Source organism: Vicia villosa, linkage group LG1 (assembly GCF_029867415.1).
Source record: "Vicia villosa cultivar HV-30 ecotype Madison, WI linkage group LG1, Vvil1.0, whole genome shotgun sequence".
Classification (NCBI taxonomy): domain Eukaryota; kingdom Viridiplantae; phylum Streptophyta; class Magnoliopsida; order Fabales; family Fabaceae; genus Vicia; species Vicia villosa.
Window position 1 is genome coordinate 107,683,389 of NC_081180.1, and position 20,042 is coordinate 107,703,430.

The 20,042-nt window shown below is 38.9% G+C and overlaps 1 long non-coding RNA gene across 1 annotated transcript; it reads left to right on the forward strand.

The window, feature by feature from the left end:
• Positions 1 to 7,619: 7,619 nt before the first annotated feature.
• On the forward strand, positions 7,620 to 9,257 carry LOC131614052 (uncharacterized). Its single transcript, XR_009287626.1, has 3 exons — positions 7,620 to 8,046; positions 8,742 to 8,913; positions 9,134 to 9,257. It is a non-coding gene; the product is annotated as an uncharacterized LOC131614052 (long non-coding RNA).
• Positions 9,258 to 20,042: the final 10,785 nt, after the last annotated feature.

Here is a 20,042-nt window from a genome sequence, read left to right on the forward strand (position 1 = left end):
GGCCACAAAAGTCCTTCAATCGGGATTTTGGTGGCCTACTTTGTTCAAAGATGCTTACCACCATGTTGCCTCATGCGACAGTTGTCAACGAACTGGTGGAATAGGGAAAAGAGAGGAAATGCCCCTCCAAAGTATTGTAGAAGTAGAAGTATTTGATTGTTGGGGCATTGATTTTGTTGGACCCTTCCCTTCCTCTATGTCAAATGAATACATCTTGGTAGCTGTGGATTACGTGTCTAAGTGGGTGGAAGCGATTGCTTCACCCAAAGCGGATGGTAAGACCGTGATAAAGTTTTTGAAGAAAAATATATTTTCGCGGTTTGGCTCGCCAAGAGTATTAATTAGTGATGGTGGATCTTATTTTTGTAATGCCCCGCTTGAGAAAGTGTTGGAGCAATATGGAGTAAAGCACAAGGTGGCTACTCCATATCATCCACAAACTAATGGGCAAGTTGAGAGGACCAATAGAGAAATTAAGAGAATTCTTGAGAAAACTGTGTCTAGCTCTAGGAAGGATTGGTCAATGAAGTTAGATGAAACCTTGTGGGCGTATCGGACCGCTTTCAAAGCACCGATCGGTCTTACACCATTCCAAATGGTGTATGGTAAAAGCTGCCACCTTCCCGTAGAACTAGAGCATAAGGCATATTGGGCCTTGAAGCTTTTGAATTTTGACCACAAGTTGTGTGGAGAGAGAAGAAAAATCCAACTTAATGAGTTGGAAGAGATGAGATTGCATGCCTATAAGTCTAATTCGATTTACAAGGAAAAGACCAAATTCTATCATGATAGTAAGGTTAGAATGAAGGACTTTAAGGTAGGGAAATTAGTTTTACTTTTCAATTCCCGGTTAAGACTTTTTCTGGGAAAGTTGAAGTCTAAATGGTCCGGACCGTTTTTGGTCAAAGAGGTTAGAAGCCATGGGGCTATTGTGATAGAGGACCAAAAATCAAAGCAAGAATGGGTAGTTAATGGTCAGAGGTTGAAGGTTTATCGAGGATGCGATTTTAATCGTGAAACTTGTGTTTTATCGTTTGGTGATCCTTGATTGCCTTTGACCGTCGAGCTGACCGACGTTAAACAAAGCACTTATTGGGAGGCACCCCAATTTGTAAATATTCAGCTTGTTTTATGTGTTTTTTACCGTTTATGTTTTTTGCGTTCTGGTCGAGCCAAAATCAGTCTACCGGTAAAGTTACACTTGCTGGTAGAAGAAAAATTTTTCTGTGTTCTGTTAAGCCCGCTTAGCGTGCTCTAGCCCGCTTAGCGCGCTTTGAAGATTTTTGAACCCTTAGTTCCAGAGAGTTGCGCGCTTAGCGCGCTCCTAAGCCCGCTTAGCGCGGGTCAGTTTTCAGAAAAAAAAAATACTTTTGAATTATGGGCCTTTGTCCTTGACCCGGCCCAGCACGAATTATGGGTGAGGGAAGTAGGGTTTTGAGGTCTTGTTGCCTCATTTCTCCCATTTTCTTCCCCTAGTTTTCTTTCTTCCATTATTTTCTTTTTGTCTTTGCTAATTAACCAAGGTTTTTGCTCTTTCTTCATCATCACCAAGGTATTATCATCTTTTTCTTCTTCTTATTTCTTTTCTCTTATGCTTGTATTATATATATTAAGGTTTAGATTGAAATTAGGAATAAAAATGATGTGGTTAGGGTTTTGTTTATTGAAAACATAGTATAGATCATGTTCTTGTGCCTTATATTGTGTTTAATCTGAATTTGGGTGTTGTTGAAGCATGGATGAAACCCTGGTTCGCAGGGGATTTTTTCTGCAAATCGCAGAGCCCGCTTAGCGCGGTAGGCGCGCTTAGCGCGGTAGGCGCGCTTAGCGCGGTCTGGGGATTTCAGAAAAATCCCCTCTTCTCCCTGTTTTTGTTTGATGCAGGGAGTGATCTTGTGCTTTAATTCTTTCTAGGGCTGTTTATTTTTGTTATGTATTGTGTTAACATATTTGTTTTTGTGTTGCTATTTCCTTAATCATTTCAGATGGGACCGAAATTCCTAGGCTCTAAGAAAAGAAAGACCGGAACCGAAGGTGGCAGTTCTTCTCAAGCACCTAGGGCTATTCCGTTTAATCAAAACCGTTTCAAGAGTCATGTCCAAGAGGAGAGGTACAAGAAGTTAGAGGTTAGGACATGGTGGCCAGAGCGAATTGTGAGGATCAATCCTGAGGGAACCTATGGGTGGTGTCATCGCACCATTGAGGAGTATGGTTGGCGTAGACTTTGTGAGCCTGCACCTAAGTTTCATTTGGAGATTGTAAGAGAGTTCTATGCTAATGCCGTTCCAAATGAAGAATTTCCGGTTGAAGGTGTTCCCTTTGAGTTCAAAACTTGGGTGCGTGGTAAGGAAATTGATTTTTCTCGTCAGGCTATCCGTGAGTTTCTTGGAACTCAATTACCTTTTGAGGATGGTGAGCTGTGTGGGTATCATGTGCAATTAGCAAGGGGTAATTTCGATTGGGAGCATCTGAGGGAGGTCTTGTGTTCGGTTGGGCAGTCTTATGATCTTAATCCTTCACAACAGCCCCAGAAATTCTCTAGGAAGTCGTTGTCTACTAATGCTCAGATTCTCATGTCTGTGGTCCTTCATAATTTGAGGCCCAGGAGTCACACTTCTTCTTTACCTGCTGAGTCTGCTGTTTTGGTTGCTCGTATGATTGAGCATGAGCCGATTGATATTACTCGCATTATTGCGAATGAGCTGAAGAGGGTTGCTTTGAGTGGAACTCGCCATGGTGATCGTGCTCCCTGCAAGTTGATATTCCCGGGTTTGATCATGAATCTGTGCAGGAAAGCTAGAGTGCAGATTCCTTCTGAGGGGCTTATGTCCATTGACACTTTTATTGATGATACTTTTATTGAGCGTTATTGTTTATCCAGGTTGACTGCTGTTCCTATTGCTGCTGCTCGCCCTGCTCGCCGCCGTAGTGATCCTGATAGAGAGGAGAACTTGGCATTTCATATGGCACATCAGAGAGCATTCATGTTTATGCATGACGCTATGTCTCAGGTGAGGTTGCAGATGATGGAGCCCCGTGTGGCTCATCCGTGGAGTTCTCGCCAAGATTTGGTGGATTATGCTAATTGGCCTGAGGTCAGTCCATTTCCTGAGGAGGAGGGAGATGGTGGCGAGGATGAGAATGTGGAAGATGATGAGGATGAGTAGTTCTTTTTAGTTGATGCTTAGTATGTTTAGTTAGTATGTTTAGTGCTAGTTTTTTTTTATTTTTGACTTAAGCTTTGTAGTTTTTTTTTGTTGTTCCGTCCTTTTATAGGATGAGGTATTTTGAACCTTAGGCATTGCTATGCCTTTTTGGATATTTTGACACCTGTTGGTGTTTGTTTTTTTTTAATTTATTAAGTTTTTAGTTTAATTGCTTTTATTTCTATATACATATGCAATTGTGTTTTTAAATTTTTGTTGTTGTTCTTGTGAAAGTGCTTCCTTTGATGAAGCAAGCTTTTACAACCAATTGGGGCGGTGATGATATAGTGTGAAATTAGTACGTGCAAGGTACATTTCTACCGTTCCTTTAATATACCATGAATGAGATGCTTGTAACTGTACAAATGAGATGTCATATTTTCTTTAACAAATATAGTTCAATAATGAATCATTTTAGTTCTAAAACTAGTGTGAGGAGCCTTTCCATTGTACATATATATATTATTTTGTGGTTACCAACAATGTGCGTTTAACTCGTGTTTATTATGTTTAATCTTGCGTTTTTTATTTTAAATGTGTAAAGCATGAAAGTGATCAAAGCATTTTGTTTCGCATTTCGAGTAAAACTTCTCTACCATATATAACCTACCCGGTGAGTGTGTGAACATTTGATAACCACTTTGAGCCTTTTTGCCAAGATTCAATCGGTATCATTTCCTTGTTTATATTTGCCGATTTTTGATCTGAATCTTGATGACTTTCTTTTAACCTTGAAGAGTACCATGAAATGTGGTTAGGAATGATTCCTTTTCACCTTAGAATAGAGAGCATTCGTGATTATGTGGTGGTAATATTCAAGTTGGGGAGAATAAATATTTTTGGTTGTATTGGTGATGAGAAGAAAATAAGTGATTGCTCGAGAGAGAAAAAGAAAAAAGAAAAAAAGAAAGAGGAAAAAGAAAAAGAAAAAGAAAAAGAAAAGAGCTTTGTATATAGCTAGTTTCCTGTAAATTAAAAAGATGAACTCTTGAGCAATAAAATTGTGTGATCGGTTGATAAGGATGTGTGGATATAATCTTGATTTGAATGCTCTCTTAGGAATTGACCCTTTCGTTTCAATGGCCTTGAGAAATGACACTTCCTTGTTAACCAAGCCAAAATACAACCCTAAAGTCTTTGTGATTCTTGCTTTTACGCTTTTCATATAAATGTTGTGTAGATGAATGCATAATTAATTCTGGATGTTGGCGACATTGTTGTGTGAGTGTTAGGTCCTCAATTTTGTCTCTTACTAGAGAAGTGTGTAGGTTGTGATTCAATTTTGAACTTATTTTGTTTTAGGAACTGTTTACATCAATTGTGTATTTAGTATTAGTATCTCAAGCATGGTATTATTTGAGCAAGGGTGAGATGTTGCTTGTGTGCTTATGGAATTTGAACCACCCATTTGTTCTTGTCTTAGCTTGTGCTCTCATGGTTTTGCTTGTTGTTGTTTTTGTGTTTGTTTTTGTTTGAGGACAAACAAAAGTTTAAGTTGGGGAGAGTTGTTAGTTACCAATTTGTGTAAATATCTTAGGTAATTTTTGGTAACTTTCAAGTCTTTTTGTGTTTAATAGTAGTATTTTATTATCATTTGGTATATATTTATTCTTATATTTATATTATTGTTGAATAGTTCTTATCTTTGCAATTTCTGTTGGATTTTGTAGTTTTTTTAGATAATTGGAAGCTTGGACCATGGAAAAAGGACTTTGAAGATGTTCCAAGACCAAAGCCAAAGATTGCTGAAAAGAGGTAGCGCGCTAAGCGAGGTTGAGCCCGCTAAGCGCGCTTTTGAAGAGAAGAAGGAAGTTCTGGCAGAGAGTTCCGCGCTAAGCGAGGTCTGGAGCCCGCTAAGCGCGGTTGGGCGGTTTAAGCATTTTTTGATGGCGCGCTTAGCGGGCTATACCGCGCTAAGCGCGGTTTGCGAAACTTTGTTTATTTGTTTATGGGCCAGATCATTTTGTGAGAAGAGTAGAGATATTTTAGAGAGAAACAAGAGCATAATACACTGTAGCAAACATAGAGTTGAAGTTTGGAAGCCTTGATCGTCGATTAATCGCCTTTGATGCTTGTTGATCTTCATCCTTTCCTTCTTGTGCAAGCTACCATTCTCATGGATAGCTAAATCCCTTTTGTATCAAGATAAGATGTAATCTTCCTAGCCTTTTGTATGTTTTTCTTGTGAATATATGTGTATGAACAAGTGATGATCAATATAGATGGTTTAGTTTGTTTATTAAAGCTTTTTCTTTGGTATAAATGTTTGAGACATCAATGTTTGTATCTAGACCTAACTCATCATCTTTCAAACTATAAGTTGCAGACATGGATTTAGAGTTTGATGCTTACTAAGTATCGGTTCTTAAAACGTTATTTGTATTGTTTAAACGGTGGAGAAATCGTCGGTTAAACAATACGGTAAATCTAGCTATATCGTTGCGGACACGGACGATATAGGTGTCGATACGTAATTATATTGATCGTTAGCAAGTTCATAAGCATATATTTATAAGGAAACATACAAACTTAGGTCGATGAAATCGAATCTTGATGCATTTTCTTTAACTTAGAACCTTCATTAATTTACTCTTTGCTACTAAAGTGATTGAATGACCTTTTGCAAACCTAAAACTAAAGTAACATTAACTCAAGACAAAATAGGCTATAGAACGGCGGTGATATCGCAATAATCCCTGTGGATACGATAATAACGAAAAGTACACCACAATACTCTTTCAACAAAGCCCTGGGCCATGCCGCTTATGGTGCTTAGAATGATAAAGATGTTTTTTTTTTAGCCAGCCTTGTGGCAAAAACTTTTAATGAAGTCAGCCTTGTGACAAAAAGTTTTCATTAATCAGCCAGCCTTGTGGCAAAAGTTTCAATGAAGTCAGCCTTGTGACAAAAACTTTGATTAATCAGCCAGTATGTGTCGCACGCTCGCGAAAAATGAACAGAGTCGCCACCAATATATTTATCCCATAAGGGAAAGGAATATCAGAAAACCTAGCAAATGAAGGAACAAGGTCTTGCGACCAGAGAATCTAGGTACGGGAGTCGGTTACGCAAGGGGAAGGTATTAGCACCCCTCGCGCCCATCGTACTCGATGGTATCCACCTATGTTTGTTTCTATCTAATGGGTGTGTACTATGTCTATGTCTAAATGCGAATGAATGCAAAAATAAATACGGGGAAAAGAAGGAAATATTTACAAGTGTGCTCGTTCAAGCCCCGCGACTTGATGCCTACGTATCCTTTTCAGGAATCAGAGCGCCGTAGTTCGGCTCCATATTTTCTGTTTGTTTTTGTGTTTTTTAGTTGGGCGGAGTTAACGTTCGCGCTCTTGCACAAGGGGACAGCCTAGGATGCAATGGAGCGGAAATAACGGTGCCCTTAAGAAAGCGAGAGAAGAGAGAGAGAGTTTGAGTGTTTCGAGGAAATCCCTTAAGCAAGGGAAACTCGAGTTACTCTTTGGTTGGTGTTTTTTAGGAGTTGGGAACTTACGCCTGAATGGAACCCTTAAGCAAGGGAGCCACAAGCACTCGAACATCCCTTAAGCAAGAGAAGTTACAAGCTTCCATTCCCTTTTTATTAGTCAAAGTATTTATTAGTCATTTTTTTATGAGTTTTCTTGGTATTTTTTATGGGAGTTTATTCAAGTATTTTTAGATGTTTTATGTTGCAAAAGAAAAAGAGAAACTAGCCTAAGTATGAAGGGAATTTCTACCTAATGTTATCATGGTTTCTACCTATGGTTAGGAATAAAAGAAACATGGAAATTAAAGCAAAAAGTGGAATATACGAAGATAGCGTAAGAACATAAAAAAGACCAAGTAGAAAATATAGCACAAAAGTGAATTAAAAGTACTATTAGTTTTATTGATTTTTATGGGAGAAACTATTTTGAATTACAAGTCAAGTAAAAAGACTAAAAACAAATAGCCTAAAACTACTATTTTTATTATTATTTTTATGACAAAATTAGTATTCTAATCAAACACAAGAAATAAAGTCTAAACTAATATTTTTTTAGTGCTTATTTTTTTATGTTAAAAGAAATTATGTCAAAGTCTAAAAGATAGTAGGAAAATTAGTATTTTTATCACCTAAAAGAAAATAGAAAAAAGTCTAATTAAACCTAAATTCTAGTGATTAAAAAAGAGGAAACAGGGGGGTGTAAGTTGAATATGGTCGTAGAATTAGTAAAACAGGCGCAGGCCCAATGAATAATGGCCCAGCAGAATTTTGTTCAGCTTGGTTCTTTATCAAAAGAGTGATGATGGGCCTCAGGGGGGTGTATGTTGCGATTTCATGTGAGGCCCATGGGTTTGGATTCAGTCTTTTTTTTCATATTCCTTTTTTATTCAGATTTTTGGTAATTAAATTAAAATTAATTAATAAAAGAGAAATAGAAAGGGGAATTAGGGTTTACCTGGTATGAATCCTGAGATACTCGGACTCTCTCTTCTCCCGCGTACACGTGAACGGCGCGGCGGACTACTTCTTCTCCGATGAACGGAACCGCAGCGCCACCATGAGGCCATCACGTAACGACCTTCACTTCTCTCTCTCAGCATCTCCGATCTTCTTTCTGCTTCTGTATTCGGATTCACGATAATGATTAGGTTGATGATGATAACAGCTCAGGTAACGGTAATTTGTTCTTGTTCATAGCACTCGGATCGGCGAAGCTTTGTTGATGCGTGCGGAGGTTATTGGTGGAAGATTGCGAGCGGTTATAGTGAAGAGAAAAATCGAGATTGAAGAGTGAAGGAAGAGAGTTATGGTTCGAGGAAGAAGGAGATTTGAGGAAGACTGAAGAATTGAAGGTTCCAGGTTCAATCGCGAGTTCTCTTTTTGATTTTTCCGTGTCAATTTGTTCTTCTCCTTTTCTCTGTATTATCGATTCTCTTCCCCTCTCTGTTAGTGATGATTGAAGGTGAGAAAAAATGGAGAGTTGAAGGTGATGAAGATGATAGAGTGAAGGAAGAGAATTGAAGATGATGAAGATCAGAAGATGAAGAAGACGCTGATGAATGAATGGAGATGGAAATGGTGGAGAAAGATGAAGATGTGTGAAGGTGGTGAGTGAAGAATGGTTGGAAGTGGTGTGTGTGAAGGTGGATGAATGGAAAAAAAATGGCGTGAGATTTTGGATTGTGGAGGGAAGTTTGAATTTATAGAGGAGGTGAAGGTGAATGTTAGTTATGGAGGAGAACTGGGAGCCGTTAGATTGAGTGAGGTAGTTATGAAACTGAGGGTGTAGATTGAGTCAGTTGGATTCAGTTAGGTTTGTTATTTCTGTTATGTGATTTTTCTGTTATAGGTAGTTACACTAGTTGGTTAGGAAAGGTTAGTTATATGACAGTTAGAAGTTGTTAGCAACTGTTTGGATGAGCTGGAATTAGTTAGGTTGGTTAAGTGAATGTATGTACGTGTAGTTAAACTGTTACAATGAAGTGACCGGAACTGTCATGAGGCTAAGTGTTATGTTTAGAAACTTCCGAACTGATACACTCTCTCTTGTGCAGGGGCTTGTTGTGACAAAGCCAACCGATTCAGGATCAGTTTGAGATTGATACAACGCTGCCAGTTTTGCTGCCCATAAGTCTCTTATCAAGTTGCTGGATCTGATGGTATGCTAGTCGGTCGGGAAGCGCATCTGATGGTAATATCCTCAAGCGGAACAAAGGCACTGAACTGGTATGGATTTGAATGTCCTTTTTTGGAACTGCCTTGATTATTTGATGTATGTATTGATGCAGAATTTGTATTAGCCTTGGATGAGTGTGAGTCCATTGAATGTCGTGTACGAATGGATGTGAATGTGTGAGTTTATATGTATGGATGAATGGTGTTATGGTATGAGTTATTGTTTCTTTTCTGGTTTTTATTTGCTGAACCGATCCTTTTACCTGTGTAGGAATTTGATTTAATTGCAGACTGGTTCATGAGCCGATACGATTCAATTTTGTGGCGCGGTTTCGGACTGACAAATGGTTTGTTTAGTAAGTGTATGCAGTTAGTTTTGTATTTTGATGCAGGAGCTGGTTACAAACTAGTTAACAGTTAGAAAAAACAGTTGGTAATGAGGATTGGTTAACATGTTTAGAATCTTATGGCAGGGACTGATTTTGGTTTGAATGCAGGGAGTTTGGGCATTGACCGATTTCTTTGTTATGATGCAGAATTTGATTTTTTTGCCGGTTATGCAGGCTTTGACTACTGTACTGATGTTGCAGAGTTCGCTTGCAGCCGATTAGGGAATGAGACAGGGTGGTTTGTAATGAATGGCGATTCGACGATGTCGGTTCAACGTGTTATTTTTGCAAGGTATATGGTTCTGAGATATTATTTGTGAATGGTCATGGAACTATTTTGGGATAGCTGGGATCTGTATTAGAAATGTTAATTGGTGGATGAAGTTTGGCTAAGCGTAACATTAGTGTTTGGTTAGTGATTGCATTTGAACATAGGTTTAAAACTGTTAAGTTGCAATTAAAATGGTAACTGTGTTTTTTGGTATGAAGTGTATCTGTTTGTGAATGAATCATGGCTGATGTGCATTTGTAGTGATGTTTTGGAACTGTCATGAGGGTGGACTATTGTAGGGTTCTGTTTGAATTGTAGTTGTTTATTTGAAGGTGGTTTTAATGTATGCTGGTGTGAGGTTTGATGGTTAGAGGTATGTAACTGTCTCGGACAGAAACAAATGCACTGGCTGTTAGCTTTAATTTAGAAGCACATGCTTTGGATTTTGATGGACTGTTTTATTGATAAGTCAACTTGGTTTTATCTTGTGACAGGTTTGGCATGGCTAGTGAAGTTCTTGGCAACAGGACGGAGTCGAAACGGGAAGAGAAAGGATAAGCTGAAGGTGTTATGATAGAAACTGTTGAGTTCTAGGATATAGGCCTATAGAGTTTGTAAATAGTATAGATGGAATGGATTTTTTGTAACAAATCATGTAATATGGAGTGGTTGTTTGAACTAACAATGGTCTGTAGAAATTTCCATGGTTTTTGTTGGATTGACATGAAGACTTCTTCATATTTTATAGATATAAAACTTGGATTGAGTTCATTTTGTGATTATGATGGGTGTATAAGGACCCGAGATTGATGAATGACATGAGCTTGATTTGAATTTTGAATGATGACTTTTCTTTCTTAAATACTTGTACTCAATCTTCAATAGCAGTCACGCCATGACTTGTATTAACAAAGAGGATTTGTTTGATGACTTGTAGCACAATCCTCTTAGATGAATCAACCTAATAACCTTAATCCAAAAACCTTGATCCAATGGTATTAGGGAAATAAACCCCTAGTCAAGAAACCCATATACACAAACCATCTGATCAAATGCAAGACCTGTACCAATCATAGTTTTGATTACGTGTCAAACATCCCCTTTTTTGAAGAAATGAATAATCTTTTGCCAAGATTATGTGAAACTCTGGCTTGCTTCATGACCCTTGATCCCTTGCCAGATTATTGATTAATGAATGCATGAGTTATGTTGATGCCTTAATGGAGGGTATGTACATGAATGTGAAGCCTAAGCCAGATAAAAGTGAAAGGGTAGGACAAATTTGGGGTATGACAGCTGCCCCTATTTAATCGTCTTAAGCCTGAAGGTTAGATTGGCGTTAGCCTTTCGAACATTCAAGGTAGAAGAAGATTAAATATCAAAGTGCCAGAAATTTGTCCTAAAGATGGTATGGGTGTTATCCTCATTTTTGTTTTTGTTTTGATATCTGCTGGGGAAAGAGAATTTGTTTTTCTGGTGGAAGAATTTACAGTGAGTAATGGATTTGGATGGAGATAGCTTATAACGCGGTAGCGGTGCCGACACGGGGTTTTCAAAGAGAATGGTTGTATGAAACAATGACCGAAAGGAAAAAGATCTCGTACGATCTATGACTCAACATCGACTCGACATCAGGAGAGGATCTCGTACGATCTTCAGGACTGAAAGAATAAGATCTCTTACGATCTATGACTCAACATCGACTCGACATCAGGAGAGGATCTCGTACGATCTTTAGGACTTGAAAGAATAAGATCTCTTACGATCTATGACTCAACATCGACTCGACTGTCGCACGCTCGCGAAAATCAGACAGAGTCGCCACCAATATATTTATCCCAAAGCGGGAAAGGAATATCAGAAAACCTGAGATGAATAAGAACGAGGTCTCTCGACCAGAGATAGGGTACGGGAGTCGGTTACGCGAGGGGAAGGTACTAGCACCCCTCACGCCCATCGTATTCGATGGTATCCACCTATGTTTGTTGCTATCTAAAGGGTGTGTAAATCTAAGGCTTAATTACTAAGGGAATGCATGCAAATGAAAGAAAAAGAAACACGGGGAAAATAAGGTTTTTAAATAATTGTGCTCGTTCAAGCCCCGCGACTTGATGCCTACGTATCCTTTTCAGGAATCAGAGCGCCGTAGTTCGGCTCTTTAGTTTTTGTTTGTTTTTGTGTTTTTTAGTGGACGAAGTTACATTCGCACTCCGCTGCTCGACCTCTGGAGTCTTAAGCTGGGAATGGAGCGGAAATAACGTGTCCGATTAAAGAATGCCTCGGAGGCGAGATGAAGAAGAGATTTTGAACGTTTCGAGTGGAACCCTAAAGCAAGGGAGACTCGAGTTGCTCTTTGGTTTGTGTTTTTTAGAAGTTGGGAACTTACGCCTGAATGGAACCCTAAAGCAAGGGAGATCCAAGCACTCGAACGTTCCCTAAAGCAAGGGACGTTCAAGCTTCCATTCCCTTTTTAAGAATTTTCACTTTTTTATTAGTGTTTTTTAAGGTGTTTTCTTTGTATTTTTTAAAGGGATTTTATTTTGGATATTGTTAGGTGTTTTAAAGTTGAAAAGGAAAAGAAACTAGCCTAAGTATGAAGGGAATTTCTACCTAATGTTATCATGGTTTCTACCTAAGGTTGGGAATAAAAGAACATGAAAAATGAAGTTCACAATATGAGCAAAATAGTGAGTAACACAAATGGTACAAAATTGGCATACAAGCATATGGTAACAAGTCAAAATATAGTACTAAAATGAATTAAAAATACTACTATTTTTTATATTGATTTTTATGAAAGAAAATGAATTATAAGTCAAGTAAAAAGACTAAAAACAAATAGCCTAAAAACTAATATTTTTTTATGATTATTTTCTATGTCAAAAAATTATGTCAAAGTCTAAAAATGATAGTGGAAAAATTAGCATCTTTATTACCTAAAAGAAACACAAAAATCTAAGTAAAATACTAAATTGCTAATTAATTTTTTTTATGAATCCAGGGGGTGCATGTTGAGATTATGGTGCATAAGTGAATCTGGGCGCAGGGCCCAATGGTTGTCCTAGAATTTTTGTTTTCAGAAATTTGTTTACCAAAAAAGAAGTGTGGGCTCAAGAGGGCGAATAATGCAAATGGCCCAAGAGCAGTTTTTTTTGTTACAGACAAAAATGCCAAAAAAGGTTATAACGGGCTCAGAGATGATGAATAATAGTTAATGGCCCAAGACTTATTGAGTTGATCCAAATGATTTTCAGAATTAATGCTTTTGTTTCAATTAATCAGATTAATCAACATTAACCTAAATTAATTATATTTAATACATAATTAAAACAACTCATAAAAATAAGAAAAAAGGAAGAAATAAAAAGGGGATTTAGGGTTCGTGTTATGACCCTTCATCTTTCTCACCCAGACCCTCTCTTCACTCTCGTCTTCCTCCTCAAAACGGCGCCGGAGAAATCATTCTCTCCGAGCGGCCACTGCCACGAATCAAGCATCTCCAACCTCCCCTCTCCAAACCTTCGTCTTGCCTCCACCGCCTCACCCTCAAATTTTCTTAATCAGGCTAGACAAAGAAAACCTAAAGCCAATCGGCAACGAGATCAAACGCGAACCACTATGAATCACAGAGCAAGGCCATGGAGGAAATAAACAAAGGACGCAAATCTATCTCATGGCATCAAGAAGATCGAAGAAAGGTCAAAGAACTACTTACCTACCGGAGTAGCTCCGGCGGCTCTTCGACGATTGTATGCCGGCGAAATAAACGCGTCGGAGAACTTCAATTTCAGGTAACCTTCAGACGTATCTCAATTCCCGTTCTTCTCCTTTCGAATGTATCTTCGTCTTCTTCTGATTCACTTTCGTTTTCTATGCTTCTGCGTTTGAATTGATGAATGGAGAATCGAAGGAGAAAATTGATGGGAGAAATCAAGATTGGAGCTTTGAAGTTCTCAGGTGAAGGGTGAGCAAAAACGGTGGAGTTCACAGAGGAATCTGAGAGCGGAGGGTTAAAGATGGTGATGAATCGAGAGTGGTGCTCAAGTTGTGAATGAATGGTGGAGGTGAAGGTGAATTGTGAAGTGAAAGGAGTGAAGAGGATCGAAAAAATGGTTGAAGAAGCTGAATGAAGGTGGAGGTCCTCATTTTATAGCAATGAAGGTTAGTCATTTCTGTTATCTGTTTCTGTTAGAAGGTAGTTAGTTGGTTAGAAGTTAGAAAAAAGTTAGTTACATGTTAGTAGAAGTTAGTTTGTAACTGAATCTGTTATGAGGTTGTTAGGGTTGGTTATAGACGGTTAGATGCTGTTGAGAAAGTCAGTTATGAAGAGGGTAGAATGTTAGTTAGAAGATGTAGCAAGTTTGTTACAAGTTAGTTTAAACTGTTAACTGAAATTGGTTATAAGGCTGTTAGTTTTGGTTAAAGGGAAAATGTTGTTTGAGAGCTAGGTTGTTGGCTTACTGTTAGAATTAGTGAAGAGGGCTGAAAGTGCAAAAGAGTTAATTGCTATGTTAAAAAATCATTTAGGCCATATTAGGATGTTATTGAAGAGTTAGGGAGTTAGGATTAGGAGAAGAAATTAAGGTAATAATTCTGTTGCTTCAAAATCAATGGGATTGTGGCAGTTAGAAAATGAAAGCAGTTGTGAATTTGTTTAGGGTTATGGAGGATTGATTATGAAGCTGTTGGAAATGGTTCAAAATGAATATGGAATGTGAATGGTTTTTTTTATGAATATGTGTGGGTTTGTGAATGTATTGAATCTGTTTTTGCAGGGCTGATTGTATCTATTTTTCTTTTCCGAACCGATGCATTTTTTTGTTGAAGTTGTAAGCTTGGTATTGGTTTTGTAGATGACAGCATGCATTGTTTACCGGCAACTTGCTGCAGCTTTAACTTGAATCAGATTCGTCCTTAGATTTTCCGGGAAAGAAGACTTTGAGAAGACCTCGAATCAGAATTGGCACGAAATCCTTATACCGTTGTTGAGCTGAGAGCATATCTAAACAACTGCTTATTTATCAGAACTTGGCAACAGGCTGTTTGGTGTAATCGTTTTTTGTAATTTCTTCTTGTGATGTACTTGTAATGAGTGAGACTTGTAGTGACTTTTGGTATAGGATTTATAATGAACTGAATTTTGAATCTTTGTAATGGAAACGGTTGACTTGACTTTTATGTTGATTTTTCCAAAGTAACTTGTACTTTTAAGAAATGAATTCTGCATTTTCCTCTTCTTTATATATTCTTCAAAGGCTTTAGCTCAATCTCTAAGAATCACCAAGTATCTAGGGAAATAAACCCGAGTGTTTGAAAATCATCTGATCAAGCGATCTTTAATTGAACAAATACCAAACATCCTTCCATTCTTGATATGATAATAAATAAGTCTCTGCCAAGATCCTTTGATTATGAATGCATATGATGCAAATGCATGATTTTTTAGATGGTTTGAGTAATAGATATGCAAATGGTGTTTTAAATCAAAAAACCACATAGGAAAAAATATAGGGCAAATTTTGGGGTGCAACAGCTGCCCTTATTTAATCATCTTAAACCTGAAGGTGAGATTGGCGCTAGCCTTTCGAGCATTCGAGGTAGAAGAAGATTAAATACCAAGTGAACCTGAAAATTTGCCTGAAAAAGAGATGGAATCCACTGGGGTGAAAATGATATCAACTCTGAGTTGAGGCACATTAACTCGGGGTTAACATGAAAGGAAAATCAACTCTGGGTTAAACACAACAAACATCAACTCTGGGTTGAAGAAAGATGAACATGATTGACTTTGGAAGATGACGCCACAATGGTAACTCTGAGTGATCTAGTGGAATATCAACTTGAATACTTTGTAGGGACCTCATCTGATGAGTAACTTCTTGGCTTATGCTTCATATGCAATGTTTGATTTGTTTTATGCACTTCTGGAGATGCAATGTAATGCAATGCAATGAATTCTATATGCAGTGTACTGATTGGTTGGTCATGGTTTCTGCTTTGTATGGGGGATAGATTGGGTGGAGTCCAGAAACTCTGTTTGAGGATCAAGGTAGAGTGGATGCCCCTGATTTATTGATGATTGGATTATGCGGGTGAAATGATAATGAAAATGCAATGATATGCATGATGATTGTATGATTATGAGTGCAATGATTGTCTCGAAGATACCAGGAGTGGATGGAGTATGCCCTTGTGGAAGGTTGTTGCTTGAAGGACAACACTTGTGAAGGTGAGGTGTTTAGTTTGACTCCTCGACACTTGTCTTGATATCTGACACTTGCTTGGGGATGGAAGAAAGAATTGTCACTAGCTTGCCCCAGCTTGTATGACCTTTAGAGATAGAGTTTTGACATGCTTGAATCATGGAGATGTGCAATGGTCTGCCCCAGTGTTGATCATGGAATGGATGCCCCAGATCGAAAGGAATTCTTCCACCAGATGGGTGCTTCAGAGACTTGCTTTGTGGATGACCAACCTTTGCCCTTGTAAGATTACTCGATTGGAATTTCAATGTTGGACTTTCCTTGGTATCAAGCATTTACTTTCTGATTAGAGACAAATCTGTTTTGCAAGAGATAATGAGAATGCAATGCACATGTTAATCTCAAAGAAAAGTTTTATTTGTCAAAATGTTGTACTGATACTAACACAAATGACACAGCAACATTAGGAGTCAGTTTTGACATAATTTCACAGTTTTTATGCTTTCAGAACGAACCCTGCTTCAATTAGGACTTTTGAGGGTTGTAACGTGGCCGGGTTCACGGTTTAAGAAACAAAGGATAAAGGCTCAAGTTCTACTTAACCCACCCCTTCTTCGTGATGTCCTTCAGTCCTATGTTCAGCTTAGTTTGACACGAGTGTTCGTCTTTCAGGAAGAGTTGTGATGGATGAGGATCCTTTATAGCTTTGATGGAGGTGGCAGTCACCCTTTGGTGCTTTCGTTGATGATTATAACAACTTGTCCCTTGGAGGATTTTTTCTTTTTCTTTGTCTTTTGCTTTCCCTAACTTTTGCCTGGACAAAAAGTTTCTTTTGAATTTGGTTTTCATTGTCCAGCGGGATATGCCCTAATTTTTGCCTAAGTCAGTTGCTTCAAAGCTTTTCTTTTTTCTTTTGACTTAGCGGGCTATTGTTTCTTTTTTTTTGGTCATGATTCATAACTTTCTTTTCATTCTTTCATCATTTTTTTTGTCTCGTTCGGGAACAAGTTGTATGACATTTGTGATTGACTTGTTGAAGAGGTTGTGACTGCCCTCTTTCTCAATGAATGAGAGACATCCATTGTGGATTGTGCTCTTCTTCTTTGTTGTGAGAGATGGAATATGAATATGATTGATCCTCTGATGGAATACCTGAAAGTTGAGCACTCGGTCGCACTAACTGAAGACTACCCTGCCCCTGGTTAAGATCGAGGGTTTAGTATTTTTGAAAAGAACTACTACTTCTTAGGCTCAAAGGGGTTAACGAAAGTTTCACTCCCTTATAACTCCAGTTTTTAGGAATTGAAACAATGCCTGTACATCATCAGCAGGATCTTTGTTCCAAAAGCATACAGTCAGTGATTCATGTGTTTTCAATTTTCATCATTCTCTTTTTTAGTTGCTTAAGGCAAATGAGTTGAATATCAATGAACATAATGACAACGATGAAATGATTTGAGAAAAACATGTATATTACACATTTTTTATTTATTCAAACAAAATGGGTTTCTTACAATGAGAAGTACTTGATAACAACAAAAGTAATACAATTGAAAATACTAAAGAAATCTATACAATAGCAAGCTTGGCCTTATTTTAATGCAAATGAAATGTTCTCTGACAAACATAAAGTCTTCATGGTCCACTGGTGGAAGCTCCATTGTGAGGTGGCATGGGATTATTGACCACATTAGGTGCCGCAGGTGTGAATGTAATCTCCTTTGCATCAAGCAGATCCTGAACCTTGTCTTTGAGAACTCTGCACTCTTCAGTGGTGTGACCAGATCCTCCAGAGTGGAATTCACACTTGGCATTAATCTTGTAATTTGGAGGGAGAGGATCAGGAGGAGGCCTCGCTTCAGCTAATTGAATCAGTTTTTGATCAAGCAAGGCGGCGAGAAGTTGGCTATAGGTCATTGGTACACGGTCATACACCCTTTTAGGCCTATTCTGCCTCTGTTGACCTTGTCTCTGCTGATAACCTTGTTGTTGGAAACCTTGTTGTTGTTGCTGGACATATTGTTGATAAGGGACCCAAGGTTGTTGACCAACAGGTGCCACATAAGCTTGAGGGGCGGTGGCGGCCACTTGATAGCGAGGAGCTTGATCTTGAGCATAGGTGGCACTGGTCTCGCCTTCTTTCTTCTTGACAAAGTTACCCTGAGGTTTCTTGTACCCATATTGGTTTGCAGCAGCAGCATTGGCGGGATTCTGGATCTTACCAATTTTCAAACCATTCTCAATTCTTTCACCAATCCTGACTAGATCGGAGAAACCAGAAGAAACACTACCAACCATTCTCTCATAGTAATGTCCTTGAAGAGTGTTCATGAACATGTCAACCAGTTCGGATTCAGAAAGTGGTGGATTCACTTGAGCAGCCATTTCTCTCCACCTTTGAGCATACTCTTTGAATGTCTCACTGGTCCTTTGCACTTGATTTTGAAGTTGCAACCTAGTCGGTGCCATGTCAATGTTATACTGATATTGCTTGAGGAAAGCATCAGACAAATCCTTCCAAGATCGGACTCTATTACGCTCCAGATTCATATACCAGTTCAGAGATGCCCCAGATAAGCTATCTTGGAAGCAGTGAATGAGCAATGAGTCGTTGTGAATGTGAGAAGCCATCTTACGACAATACATGATGATATGGCTTTTCGGACAACTCAAACCCTTGTACTTCTGGAAGTCGGGAGTCTTGAACTTGGGAGGAATAACCAGATTAGGAACTAGACACATATCCTCAGCATCCATCCCATATGCACTAAATCCTTCAATGGCTCGAATTCTTTCCTCAAGGATTTTGTACTTCTCAGCAGATTTCTCAACGGGTCGAGCTCTTTCAGCAGTTGGTATTGTTTGCATTTCTGGATTAGCAGAACGAGTACCACAGAAAGCAGGAATAGGAATCTCTGTTTGAGAAGGTGGCGCAGGGAATGGGAAGACGGGATCAGCCATAGTCATTGCTCCAGAAGTCACGGGTATAGTCCCACCTTGGTTTGGAGCTCCAAGGGTATCAACAGTCATGAAGTTGAATGGCATCCCAAGAGTAGCATTAGTCCTTGCTTGGAACTCAAATGGAGTAGAAGAAGGTGGAACGACCTCAAGTTGGCTAGCAGCAGCTTGGTTACCAACAACGGGAATCTCTTGTATAGCAGGAACCCTTTCAGTTCGCAAGGCTTGGATAGCTTCCAGGATAGCATCGACCTTAGTTTTCATTTGATCCATCTCTTCTCTAATGGCAGCTTGATCTTGTTCATAGTTCTCCATGATTCTTCTTCTGTGAGCTCTTGTCAGATATCGGTGTGGAGGAATCGTCTTGACTGATCTGATGGAGAGGAAAAGTGGTAAGAGTATTGGTAACCATGGATGCACATGCATGTATGCAAAAATGTTAATGAAGATGCAAATGTATCATAAATCAGGATCAAGGATCAAGGCCTCTTGGATAACAGCTTCTCATGGCCAATAAGATATGGTCGACCCTCCAGATTCAGAGGTTCGACGTTGCTTTCTGGATAAACAGCTTGTGCATAAGTCAAAGATGGTCGAACCCTCCAGATTCAGAGGTTCGACGTTGATTCTGATAGATAACCCTTGCATAAGTCAAATAAGGTCGAACCTTCCAGATTCAGAGGTTCGACGTTGATTCTGAGAGATAACTCTTGCATAAGTCAAATAAGGTCAAACCTCCAGATTCAGAGATTCGACGTTGATTATGATAGATAACTAATGTAGAACTTCTGTATAAGTCAAATGTCCCAGGATCAAAGGTTCGACGCCTTTTATTGAATAGCAGAAATCCGGGTATGATGGAGGTCAAGTTTCCTGTCCCACCCCAATCTCACGGGTATGTAGTCTAGACACGGACAAGTGGTCCCTAATGGTCGCTAGGGTCTACAGTTCCCATGGGGTACAAAGTGTTTGGGGCAGCAAGGGTGCCAGACACAGTGTTCCATGAAAGAACCTCGCCCAGTTGTGGTACCCCATGTTGAACTCGATCGTAGCAAGGGCCACGGGAGTCAACATGAGCATCCACGCTAATCCTATGTGTCACTGGCCTGGGTAGTGGGCCTTTTACCTCATAAAAACCCCCCACCTGCAAAACAGAACAGAAGACCCCAAGGAACACAGAATACAATCCATATGCATGATGTGCAAACAGAAATAAACATGATATGCAAGCAGAAAATAAACATGCAAACATATATACAAGATATAGACATAAAGCAAATAAACACCCAGTAAATAAACAAACAAACGCAGGCTAGGATCGACTCACTAAGGATGGACCAGCAACAGGTCTAGCAACAT